The sequence below is a fragment of the Lottia gigantea genome (assembly GCF_000327385.1).
Source record: "Lottia gigantea unplaced genomic scaffold LOTGIsca_15, whole genome shotgun sequence".
Lineage (NCBI taxonomy): Eukaryota > Metazoa > Mollusca > Gastropoda > Lottiidae > Lottia > Lottia gigantea.
The window spans coordinates 444,185-457,472 of record NW_008707797.1 but is presented as its reverse complement, the minus strand read 5'-3'; positions in this window follow the sequence as shown (position 1 = coordinate 457,472).

Genomic DNA, 13,288 nt, shown 5'->3' with positions numbered 1-13,288 from the left:
ATAGAGTTAGAAATAGAACTAGGAATTAAAATTACGCAAAATAATTTGGCAATCTGATAAAGAAGCAGATTTGGAAAGTTTTTGTGTTTTTTTCTTCAGGTTTTTAACTTTTGCCGTATGTGATATGTCAAGATTCTTTTTAGAATAACGTACTGTGGAAGTCTTTTATTGAACAGAGTATTTGATTGGTTGAAAATAAGACAAGAGTTAGAATAAATGACTCAGAAAGATATTAATTCAATTTGCAATTCGTGAAAGAAGATTTAACGTAACCATTATTTTAAATCGAACTTATCGAAAGTATCTCAATACTTAGTTTTAGTTAGTTAGTTATATTAACAGAAACTTTTCTCAGTCATTCAGTTCAAAAATAAAACTGTCGCCAATATGAAATCGTGAGAGACTATTTAACGCAATTGAAAGTAGAATGTATTGAAACTGATAAGAAGTCACAAAGATATGTTGGCAAGTTGGCAGACAGATTGTATTAAATCAGAACAATAGACGAGAATAATTGGCCTTTTATTCCATTATAGACTGGAATGATTTGTCTTTCATTCGATTATACGGTCATAATATGTTCTATTAGGTTTTTTTCTGCTTGTAATCTTCTATTTGTTATGAAAAAATTAGAATGACAAATCAAGTGATTTGAATGAGTTAAAATCCTATGAACTACTGGCTGTGCACAGAAAAGATCCATAATCCATAGTCTGACTGACATAATCCATAGACTGACTGACTTAATCCATAGACTGACTGACATAATCCATAGTCTGACTGACTTAATCCATAGACTGACAGACTGTGTACTTATTATATAATCTATATTATATTCCAGTTTTAAATGAGGTTTTTTAAATGAAGATCTATCTGAAACTTTAATGCTTGAGAGTTTTTGTCTTTCAAAACTAAAATCTTTGTGTTGAACTGCCCATCATTCTGTGACTCTTGGTGTTCTGCTAGATTTGTTCTGGTTGGTGTTCTGCTAGATTTGTTCTAGTTGGTGTTCTGCTAGATTTGTTCTTGTTGGTGTTCTGCTAGATTTGTTCTAGTTGGTGTTCTGCTAGATTTGTTCTAGTTGGTGTTCTGCTAGATTTGTTCTAGTTGGTGTTTTGCTAGATTTGTTCTGGTTGGTGTTCTGCTAGATTTGTTCTAGTTGGTGTTCTGCTAGATTTGTTCTGGTTGGTGTTCTGCTAGATTTGTTCAGGTTGGTGTTCTGCTAGATTTGTTCAGGTTGGTGTTCTGCTAGATTTGTTCTGGTTGGTGTTCTGCTAGATTTGTTCTGGTTGGTGTTCTGCTAGATTTGTTCAGGTTGGTGTTCTGCTAGATTTGTTCTAGTTGGTGTTCTGCTAGATTTGTTCTAGTTGGTGTTCTGCTAGATTTGTTCTGGTTGGTGTTCTGCTAGATTTGTTCTAGTTGGTGTTCTGCTAGATTTGTTCTGGTTGGTGTTCTGCTAGATTTGTTCTGGTTGGTGTTCTGCTAGATTTGCTCTGGACAGAATTTAAGAAAGACAAATAGCAATCTTGCCCGTAATGAAACAGTTGGTGAGCTGTATCTTATTTATAATATTAAGGTACTATAATATGAGGCCTAGTGTAACATTCTTGATTATCAATACAGTTGAAAGTAGAAGAAGCAAATCATCTTAAGACCCACACCTCAATTGTGTTTTCACTTGTACTTTGTTGATAGTTGATAATCCAGCACCTTACCTCGCTTCTTCTATTTTCTACTGTATTGTATCCTACCTCATCCTACCTTGTCTGTTCGTAACTTAATATAATGAAAAACAATCTGTTCTGTAAACAGTACGATGTTGATGTAACTTTCTTTATGTTTTATCTTTCACCAATTAGACTCAATGTTTGGTCTGAAACTTATCAATATTATGATACATAATAGTTAAATAAATACTCCCTTTCTTACTTTCCATGTCTAGAGAGTTCACTTTCTTGGTTGATAAAAACAAGTTAACGTCTGCTTCCAGCTAACTGATATCACAGACTAGGTAGTTGTTGGTAGATGACAAGTTAACGTCTGCTACCAGCTAACTGATATCACAGACTATGTAGTTGTTGGTAGATGACAAGTTAATGTCTGCTTCCAGCTGACTGATATCACAGATTAGGTAGTTGTTGGTAGATGACAAGTTAACGTCTGCTACCAGCTAACTGATATCACAGACTAGGTAGTTGTTGGTAGATGACAAGTTAATGTCTGCTTCCAGCTAACTGATATCACAGACTAGGTAGTTGTTGGTAGATGACAAGTTAACGTCCACTTCCAGCTAACTGATATCACAAACTAGGTAGTTGTTGGCAGATGACAAGTTAACGTCTACTTCCAGCTAACTGATATCACAGACAAGGTAGTTGTTGGTAGATGACAAGTTAATGTCTGCTTCCAGCTAACTGATATCACAGACTAGGTAGTTGTTGGTAGATGACAAGTTAACGTCTGCTACCAGCTAACTGATATCACAGACTAGGTAGTTGTTGGTAGATGACAAGTTAATGTCTGCTTCCAGCTAACTGATATCACAGACTAGGTAGTTGTTGGTAGATGACAAGTTAACGTCTGCTACCAGCAAACTGATATCACAGACTAGGTAGTTGTTGGTAGTTTGTAGTAAAATCTGGATCAATTGGATGGTTCTGAACTAGTTGTTTGGCAGATTAGAGTTCGTATACTTTTTTCATATGCTTCAAGTCCAACATTGTTATTGTCAATTATTCTGAAACTGACTTTCCTGATGAGTATTATATATCTGCAACACATATTGATATATTTCCTCATGTGAAAAATTTATTAGCTTCTAAAAATGTTTAGTTTTGTCGTTAGTATTATTTATCAATGTCATGATAAACTCTAGTTGATATAACACCTCTGATGCTCTGTAGGACTCTTTTTATCTGTCGGGATGTTTTCTAAATTCTGCTGTTACTTTGAAGGACAAAACTGGTGTAATTTGCCAGTCACTTTGTGTAACTGTAGACCAATCAAACATTAATTTGTGGCTGTAACAGGAAAAAGGAAATTTATTACAGAAATATAATAGAGTAAATAGAAACTAGAAACCACCGACTGTTATTTCATGATAAATATTGGACCGAGGAGGAAGTTGTTATCTTTCTCCTTTCATTCACCTGTGAAACAGACTGGTTTTAATTGGAAGTTGGTAACTAAGCTAGTAGGAGTATGCTGTTTTATTATCAGTTAATCAAACTGTATTATCAGAATTATATCTAGTAGTGGCAGCACCAGTCTCCAGGTACTGGGATATAATTTGGGAGTAGACTGACATGATAGGGGAGAATATATCAAAATATGGAAGTCCAGTGGAAGCATTATGGACGTAAACATCTCACAGAGGGTCTGCGAATACAAAAAAAATACAATTGATTAGGTGCATTTTGACACATATTTTTGGGCAAAAAGCTAAAAATATCATCTTTTGAAGTTATATAGACATGAAGTGGGAATGTAATTGAGGGTACTTACCATTTTCTAGGGGGACATGTTCCAACTATACCCTCCAACCCCCACCCCCACCCTCAGGCCCTCACGGGAGCCACCATACTCAGTAAATCAGGTGGTATTATCAGAATTGTATCAGTCATATCTGATTACTTCCAATTACTCACAGTTAACTGGTAGAAACTTAGTGGTGATTATTATTGATACCAGAGTTCTACTCAAAATAGATACTTCCTTAACCCAGTAACCCCTAGCAACTCGGAACTTCGACCAAATTAGATACTTGGTAAGCCTAGTTATGAAAGTAATTTTTGTACTTGAGTAAACCAAAGTGAGTCGAAACCTAGTAACCCCTAGCAACTCGAAACGTGTTATGAAAGTCATTTTTGTCTTTTAGTTAACCATAGTGAGTCGAAACCTAGTAACCCCTAGCAACTCGGAACTCTGACCAAATTAGATACTTGGTAAGCATAGTTATGAAAGTTCTTTTGTACCATAGTGAGTCTAAGCCTAGTAACCTGTAGCAACTTGGAACTCATTCGAAATATATAAGTCTTTCAGTATAGTACTAATTTTATTGCAGCTATAATTCATAATAGCCTTTGGACTTTGACTCAAAAGCTTAAAGTTTGAAGTTTGAAGTTTGAAGTTTGAAGAATAACCTAGGGGTCAAGCTTCTCCACCAGCAGTTATCACCAGTTTGTTATAACTAATAATTATATTAAATAAATAATATTATCCATGTGTCACATTGTCAAACCTAAATTCCAAAAATAAAAAACATGTTGAATGGAAGTCAAAAAGAATGATGTCTAGTTGACAGTCAAATAAATAATAACAGCTATGTTGACTATTAAAAAGGGATGGTGAGTTGAAAATCTCAATTGCATAGTGTCTGAATTAGACAGCTCTGTTATCTGAAAAAATTCAATAAGACACTTTGAAGACAGAAAGTAAATGATGTGGTTAACAATCTGTAAATTCTTATCAGCTTCCTGAAAAATTTCTATTTCTTCATAAATGACTAAACTATTTGAATGAAATGAGTCTGATAGAGAAAATGTACCTGCTAACAATTTAATTACATCTTAAAACCAGGAAGAGAACAGAATAACTAGTGCACAAGAACTTCATCATTGCATGTTTTTCTATAAATATTTGATTACTATAAATCACATTTCTGATCATTTCTCTCGATCCCCCTCAAGCCTAGTTGCTGTTTGTCACTTCATCATCGGGGAGAATGTGATTGTGAAGTTTGCGTAAGAGGCTGGTTAACGAAAGAATCATTCTGTACGCTGGTAAAGGAATTAAAGGGATTGCAAAAGGAATTTCTTAAAGGGACAGGTAGGCCAATCATACTTTAGTCTCCGAAACTTGAATTTTTTAGCTGAGCTAATCAGTAATAGTGTTCACAGTTCATTTGTCCCTTTAACTTTTTATGTGAATCAGGGACACTGATGGCATCAATATACCTGTCGATATCAGACAGTGTGTGAAGAACAAATATGATGATTATGGAAAGCATGTCATTAAAACTTTGAGAATACATCATCCAATTTATTTCAAATTACAAAAGATATATGTCTCTAAGCATGTATGATATGCTCTCCCCAATCACAGGTCACATAGGCAGTTTGAATTCTAGAGTGTTTTCAGTAAGAAGTTCACGAAATGATTAAAGAAACTTTGAAAATTTGAATAATAGATTTGATAAGAAAAGAAACTGGTATAAGTTCAAGTAGTGGAACTAGAAAAAGTGAAGTGAATCTATCTGTATTGATAGATTGGTCTAAAATTTCTATTTTAGTTCCAGTTTATTTTTATCTTTCAATATCTTATCTTCTTCCACCTGAGTTTTTTTAGACTTGTATAGAACTGGTTTTACCTTAGAGGTTAGAGTTATTAACAGAAGGCATTGGTACAGATTAATAATCACCAACTTTAAAGTGATTGTAAAGAGGTTTTGTTTTCCTCATATCATTGATTTGTGCCTTTTTAATTTTCTGTCAGAAACTGTAGACTCCAGTTAATTTCATTCATGTCTTAAATTCTTTTTTGAAATTCTTAACGACAGATTTCTAATTAATTTCCTGTGTATCTTGGAATCGTTAATTTTTTTATCAATTGCATCATCGTTAACACTGTCATCAAGCTAATTAAAATTATTCTCTTTCTTTATGATCAAGTAAATTTTGCTTTGTAAAAATAATTTTGTAATAAAGTAGACCCTACATAGTTTCATTTCACGTAAAACTCTAAAACTCAAGTCTTACAAAAGAAATTACTTGTAGTCATGAAGATCCTAGACTATGATCTCTTACAGTTGGATATAGAAAAATTGTTGGCTTGTGGACATTTCTCTTCATACAGCTTTGATTAAAATATGTTGGTTCTTTGATTATACCTTGACTGCAATGGTTTGAAGAATTATATTTGTCAGTTTTTCACTCTGGCTAGCTCATGATCTTCCGAATAATGATTTTAATTTGTATTTGTCAGCTGTATTCCTGTTATTTGCGTCCACTGTACAGAATGATCTGACAAGCAGTAAAGATTGACCAGTCACTGATAATAATGAGATGTAGATTGCTTCGTGTGTCCGTCAACATCTAGGTTTCTATAGAATTACTATTTCTACGCTAGTTATAAAACTAATGATGAAACATCTAACTAAAGTATAGTCATCAAAACAACTTGAAGATCTGAATAGATATTAAATATTAAGTTTATCCTTTTGCAGAAGTCAGAAGGCTTCTGATTGAAAATTGATGCCATGGTTATTTAAAATTGCAATATCAGGGGGTAGTGAAATGTTAAAATTCCAATAAGTTCATTATATATAAGATTTTTTATGTTTTATAAGGGTGCCATCGAACAACAGGGGGTAGCTGAGAGGCCGTTTGGTCCAGGGAATTTTTATTGTGTTATATATAGATGTATTGTTGACAATATAATATTGCCTCTCTTTATAAGTCATATTTGGGGAGAGAAGCATTAAGATTTCATTATATTTATTTCATTCAAGACTTTTTCTGTGAGTACCACTTTTAAACATACATATATAAATAATATAAAAGACGTGACATTGTGATGAAGGCTAGTGGCTTGTACAGACCTTTCTTCTCATAACTTGTAAAGACTGTCAATAAAATCACTGTAAGATGGTAGATATTAATTCTTCATGTAGTCCAAGACAGTAATATATTCATTTCAGACATCTCCTAGTGATCATTGACTTCTGGTGTTAGTTTTGATTGACAGGTGATAATATTCTTCAGTTTCCATTCACTTTCCGAATAAATCTTCTTCCATCGAATTTCATCACTTTCTCCACTTGACTATCGGTTAATTTATTAAATGAAATATTCATGAATACTGTCATTTGATTGGTTAATAAAACTAAATCTAAAATTTGAATTTGGCTTTAATGATTCAATCGATTTTTTTTTAGCAAATCAAATCAAATTCCAATGAATTTAAAGAATCTTTTAGGATTGTACAACAGCTATTTTTTACAAAGATAACAACTAGTTATCAAAGATCTTGTCTACCAGCTGGTCCTTGGCCAAACCTCTTGGCATTGATCTACTCCAGATTATCGATACTCATTTACAGCTGGGTCAACAGAAATAATGAGGAATGATGACTTATTTAAGGTCACAAAATTTCTAACACCAACAGCCAATTCTAACACCGACAGCCAATTCACCAAAATGATTCCATTATCGTAAATCAGAACTAAAACTTGGAATGATATGGTGGTTGTGATTAGGTTTATGATAAATGAGATTTTAATAATGTTAAACAAGTTGCTCTATTAACAAGTTATCATCATAATATTCTCTCTCACGCCAGAATCTCTCAATTATCCTCGTTACAAAAAACCTCGTTAGTGATAACGCTGTGTGTAATTAGTGTAAAAAGTTCTTGTAGATATTATCGCTAGTGTTTTTATTAGGTTAGTTGTCATCTTAATTAGTTTGATTTCTTCATGACATTTAACGACAAACGATACAATCCATAAAATCTGTTAAATTACAGTTAGCAAGAATTATAATACTATTAGAAAGAATATGTTACCAGTAGTAACCATTGTAGATGTATGTGAGGGTGGGTGTGTGTGTGTGTGAGGAATGTGTAGTAACCATTGCAGATATCTCTGTGTGTGTGTGAGATGGGGGGTAGAATTTGTTATCAATAACAATCAGTGGACTAACTTAACAAACCAAATGTTGTGAAAGAGGGAGCATGCCCTGTATATCTAGGGTTATCTAGGGTAATATCTGTTACTTATTCTAATAGTGCTCAAAGTCTGTACAAGGGAATGTTAACTTGTCATCTACCAACTAACCAACCAACAAAAGTCTGTAGACTGGTACACCTGTGAGCGTAATATTTTTCAAGATCTTTATGCAGCCCTGACTTGTATATAAAGATATATTCAAAGCAATGGGTTTGATCTCTAGGTAATGGTTGGAGGTAAAGGGGTTAGTTTTGTTGAACAGTTTTCAATGTATTTCAATCTAGGATTTCTTTATTTAATATGTTTGAAATCTGTTTTGTGTAGAAAAACCCTTGATCCTATCAAGGATACTGGTTTGGGGCGTTTATGAAATTTTTAATGAACGTTTTAATGAAGATTTTGAATCCAAGAATAATCTTCAAGATATCTCTATTTAATGAGTCTGAAATCCGTGCCAATTGAAACATGTATCAACTGTCGATTGGCAGGTGTGCCAGATTATACAAGAAAAATACATGTTCTAAAGATGAATTAAAACACTAGAGAAGTAGGGAAAAACACAGTAAAAAATTGAAGAGAGTTTTGATAGAGAAAACTTGGTGGTAATTATTTATAGTGTTTGACTGCCTTGTACTGTCTACTATGGTGTTATTTTAATTTACAAGTTTTTTTTGGCACCAGTTTGAAAGTTGAAGTTAAGTTTGTTTATATTGAGATATAAGAATTGAAGAGAAATGATTTGTTAAAGGGATACGATCGTATAAATGTTTGGTTTATTAGCTAATAGAATTTAAAGTTATACACTCATCTATATTTTTATTTATAATTTGAAGAGACATAGACTTCTATTTGTTTTACTAGCTGATAGAATTTAAAGAGGTTATGGAACCAGACATGATGATAGTATTGTTATTGATATTGATTTATTTCCAGGATGTCTAGCGCTGAATGCAAGACAAGTAGAATAATTATATTTAGATCTACTGGTTTTGGAACTCTCAATCTAATGCTCCATATTTGGTTTGATTTCTAACAATTGGCCACAAGAAGAGATTGTGATATTCATAACTAGCTGGACTGATCTAAGAGTTTTCTGGTAACTGTTTGTTATTTCTGAGAGTAAATGATGAAGTTGTTATTATGACCAGTGGTAAATTGTTCATGTGTTTTCTCTATTATATTAAACTCATCATAAATTAACAGGTAACTCTGATATTCTCAAGGTTAAACCAAGGTCATTTATCTATTATTTGTTTATTTGTAATTATACTAATTCTATGTACAGATTCTGATAGATGATGATGATAGCTAGAATTTTTGGTGGTAAATTCTCTTCAATGTCCTTTGAAATACAAGACAGGTGTCTCAAGATAAAGAAATTATTGGTTTTGGGGGCTTCTGTACAAAATTCTAGCCGCACAAGATCCAGCATTGATTTCCACGAAAATATTACAACTTTCTATGACCCTCTCTTCCTTGTACATCAGATCATCTGATTGAGCCTATAGGTAGGGGTTTCACCAACTGGATCTCTCCTTGTCGCCTCAGAGAGGAGATTCTCATAATAAGAGTAAGGTGTTCAGGTTGAATTGACTACTCGGTCATTGTCTAGCTAGTATATGTTATCTATCATCAGTCATTGTCTAGCTAGTATAGGTTATCTGTCATCAGTCATTGTCTATAGGTTATCTATCATCAGTCATTGTCTAGCTAGTATATGTTATCTACCATCAGTCATTGTCTAGCTAGTATAGGTTATCTGTCATCAGTCATTGTCTATAGGTTATCTATCATCAGTCATTGTCTAGCTAGTATATGTTATCTATCATCAGTCATTGTCTAGCTTGTATAGGTTATATATCATCAGTAATTGTCTAGCTAGTATAGGTTATCTATCATCAGTCATTGTCTAGCTAGTATAGGTTATCTATCATCAGTCATTGTCTAGTTAGTATAGGTTATCTATCATCAGTCATTGTCTAGCTAGTATAGGTTATCTATCATCAGTCATTTTCTAGCTAGTATAGGTTATCTATCATCAGTCATTGTCTAGCTAGTATAGGTTATCTATCATCAGTCATTTTCTAGTTAGTGTAGGTTATATATCATCAGTAATTGTCTAGCTTGTATAGGTTATCTATCATCAGTCATTGTCTAGCTAGTATAGGTTATATATCATCAGTCATTGTCTAGCTAGTATAGGTTATCTATCAGTTGACCTAGTGTAGGTTATTGATTAACGTGTAAGGTGGTCATTATGGTTCAGTTTTCCTGCTCCCTGTTGTTTATAGCTTTAGATAACTTTCCTAATAATTACATGGCCAGTATGTTATATTCACTCTGATAGAGAGTTGGATTGTCGTCTGCTAGACGATTAGGTGCCTTCGAATCTTTTTCAAGGTAAGAATAATCTGTGCCAGTGCTTTTGGGATTCAGTCTAGTGTTGGCTTTCATCCATTAATACCTACTATACACAAGTTAACCTTGAATGATGATTGGAATTAGAATTCTAATTTAAATTGCTCTGCTGTAATTTATTAAATTTAGTTTTATTTTACTTTAAATAATTATCTTTCCTCATAATTCCAATCGACTCAGCTGTAAAAGTGTCTGGATAATCTGAAAAAGATCAAGGACAAGCTGGTAGACTGGATCCTTGAAAACCGAAGTTGCTATCCTTGTAGAAGCATTGTCAAGAGGTTTGACCAGGGACCAGCTGGTAGACAAGATCCTATGTATGGTTGTTTCTTCCTCTCTAATGAAAGTGATAATGTACAGCATTGAAAGATTTATATGTTTGAGCTTGGTTAGAATTACCTCAGGTTTTAAAAGATGGAATTGCGAAGGCAGAAAACATCTTTCAGTAAAGGAGGTTAAAACAGGGAATAAAACCACAATGTGTCTTCATCAATTAGTTTCTTCTTTAATCTAATAAATAAAACTTGTCCTTTAAAACTTGAAAAAATCTTGCTCTAAAAGTTCTGTTCGTTTTTTTTTTCTGTGAAATGTTCAAATTTTTTTTTTTTAAATCCGTTGGGACATGTCAAAAGAAAATAAAAGAGCTAATAACTCGGGTGAAATGCTCGCAAAAAAATCTGACTTAAAGTGAAAGGTTTCGTTCGAGAGGCTGAAATTAAATAACAAGGTGGATTTACGCTAATTCTAGGAATGAGCTTGGGGATTTTGAAGTTCCACGAAACGATCAACTTTGATTGGTTCTAAATAGAAAATGGTGATTTGATTATCTAGAGTTAAATTAAACGTGCCACTAATTGAAACAGAGTTGTTAAATGGTCAAAATTCATCTGTAAAAAAATTGATTTAAGATTAAAAGAATTCTTTCAGTAAATGCACGTTTTGGATAGTAATTCCATCATCAGGAAAGCTAAGTGCAAATCAGGTATAGTATGCAGACCAAGTTGGCAAACCTAACTACCATATAAACAATATTAGCTATGTGAACTCTCTGAAAGGGATACAAAGTTGACAAACCTAACTACCATATAAACAATATTAGCTATGTGAACTCTCTGAAAGGGATTCCCAATTGACAAACCTAAATGACTACTAAATGAACAATATTAGCTATGTGGACTCTCTTGAATGTTGCATCAGATGTTATGAAAAGCTGAAAGAAATCTCTGAATACAATCAAGAGATAGAATATATATTGATAACTGGTGATTTAGATTGTGGACTCTCTGAAATCATTGATAAACCTTCAGTGGATTCAATTGTTCGGTAAGGTATCGCGGCATTATGGAAAGCTCTCAGAAATCTCTGAATACAATCAAGAGATAGAACAGATATTGATAACTGGTTTGTTTGGTAGAGATTAAAGGATTGTGATCTCTTGAGGGTAGAACATGGACTAACCCAGTCGTATTGGCATCAGGATGGTCTGATTCCTGAAATGAATCATGAGAAAGTATAAATATTGATAACTGGTACCTGCTAGTTGAAGAGTTTTTAGGTTGATTGATCTGTAATCATTTAACCGAATTCTAAAAATATTTGAATCTGGTCCAAACAATTCCAATATGTTATAAAAAATATTTCAATTGTTTATGAATAACAAAGGTAGAAGTTGTTAAGATCCATCTTATTCGTGGCAGATGAGATGATCTTCATGTATTTGGTCCAATTTAACCTTTTTATACAGCACGTAATAACATCTTAAACTAAGATTAACAGGCGCTATTTGTGTTAAAGTGTTGACCAGAGTTAGCCCAAGTTGTTTTAAGGAAAATGGTCAAATAGGTGAAAGAATGTTTCCAAATCTATTTCTCATAGATAAAATATTGCTGATAGTTTGAATAAGATTAAAGTGAATGGTTTTGATTGGCTGGAATATGCTCTTCTTCAAAACTTACAATTTGTCCTTTTTTACACCTGATCTTCCCTGATGATCCAAGAAGCATATGAACCAATAAAAGATAGTCTTCCAGGTGTATGAATGAAAAAAACGTGTAATGATCAGATCTCAACCAGTATAGGCTGGTTATTTTCTGATCAATTTAGTTGTAGATCTCCCCTTTTCTCCTTGCCTTCCATTCAGTGATATATAAATAAACCAAGTCCTTACGATCCTAACCGCAAAACAAACCTGAAATCCAAAACAATATATTGGTGAAACATTAGTAGCAACTAATGGGCTTTTCACATGAGAATGTATATCAATAATAATTGAGTAAGTATTTCATAATGAAAGTGGTATCAGGTGTCTAGAAGAGTAAGTATTTCATAATGAAAGTAGTATCAGGTGTCTAGAAGAGTAAGTATTTCATAATGAAAGTGGTATCAGGTGTCTAGAAGAGTAAGTATTTCATAATGGTATCAGGTGTCTAGAAGAGTAAGCATATCCTGCTTGATGCCACCTAACTCTGTAGGTAATTAATCTTAGTTCTCTTTCAACTTCTACTCAATCTGGGCAAAACTTCAAAAAAACAGGAAACCTAACACAAAAAAACGAGCTGGTAGTCGACAGAAAGGTGAAAGGTTGCGTTTCTTTCTACTTTCGCTTTGTTGTAAGTTATAAATCATGTAATTTCATCGAGGCGTCAAACAGACCATTCCTTATTCTTTAGAAGTTTGAAATGTCAATTCTAGCTAGGTGTTAAAGGTGGGGTGAATATTTTTGGTATTTTTTAAGCGATGGGATTGTCTGAATGTTTATACTGACACCTGACGCTGAACTTGTGTAATTTATTTTGATCAAGTTTTTGCAAGAATATACTTTCTTGTTACAGTTTTTTTTCATATTAAAAATTTGAATTTGATTTTTTCAGATGTACAGTAATGTTAATATCATTTGTTCAAAGGTTATTTGTTTGGTTTTTTTTTAATGACTTTGTAGTTTCTGTAATAATCTATAAAGGGCATCCAGTCAGTAGGTTTTAGCATTAATATACTCTTTTCTGGAAATACCATGGTTACACCCAAAACAATTGGATGTTAAATCACTCGTTCAAGTATATATTATCCCACCCAAGGTGTTCTTTATTTTGCACAGGCATTTGATGTCTTAAAAAATGACCAAGACATGAACCCACAACTGCTATT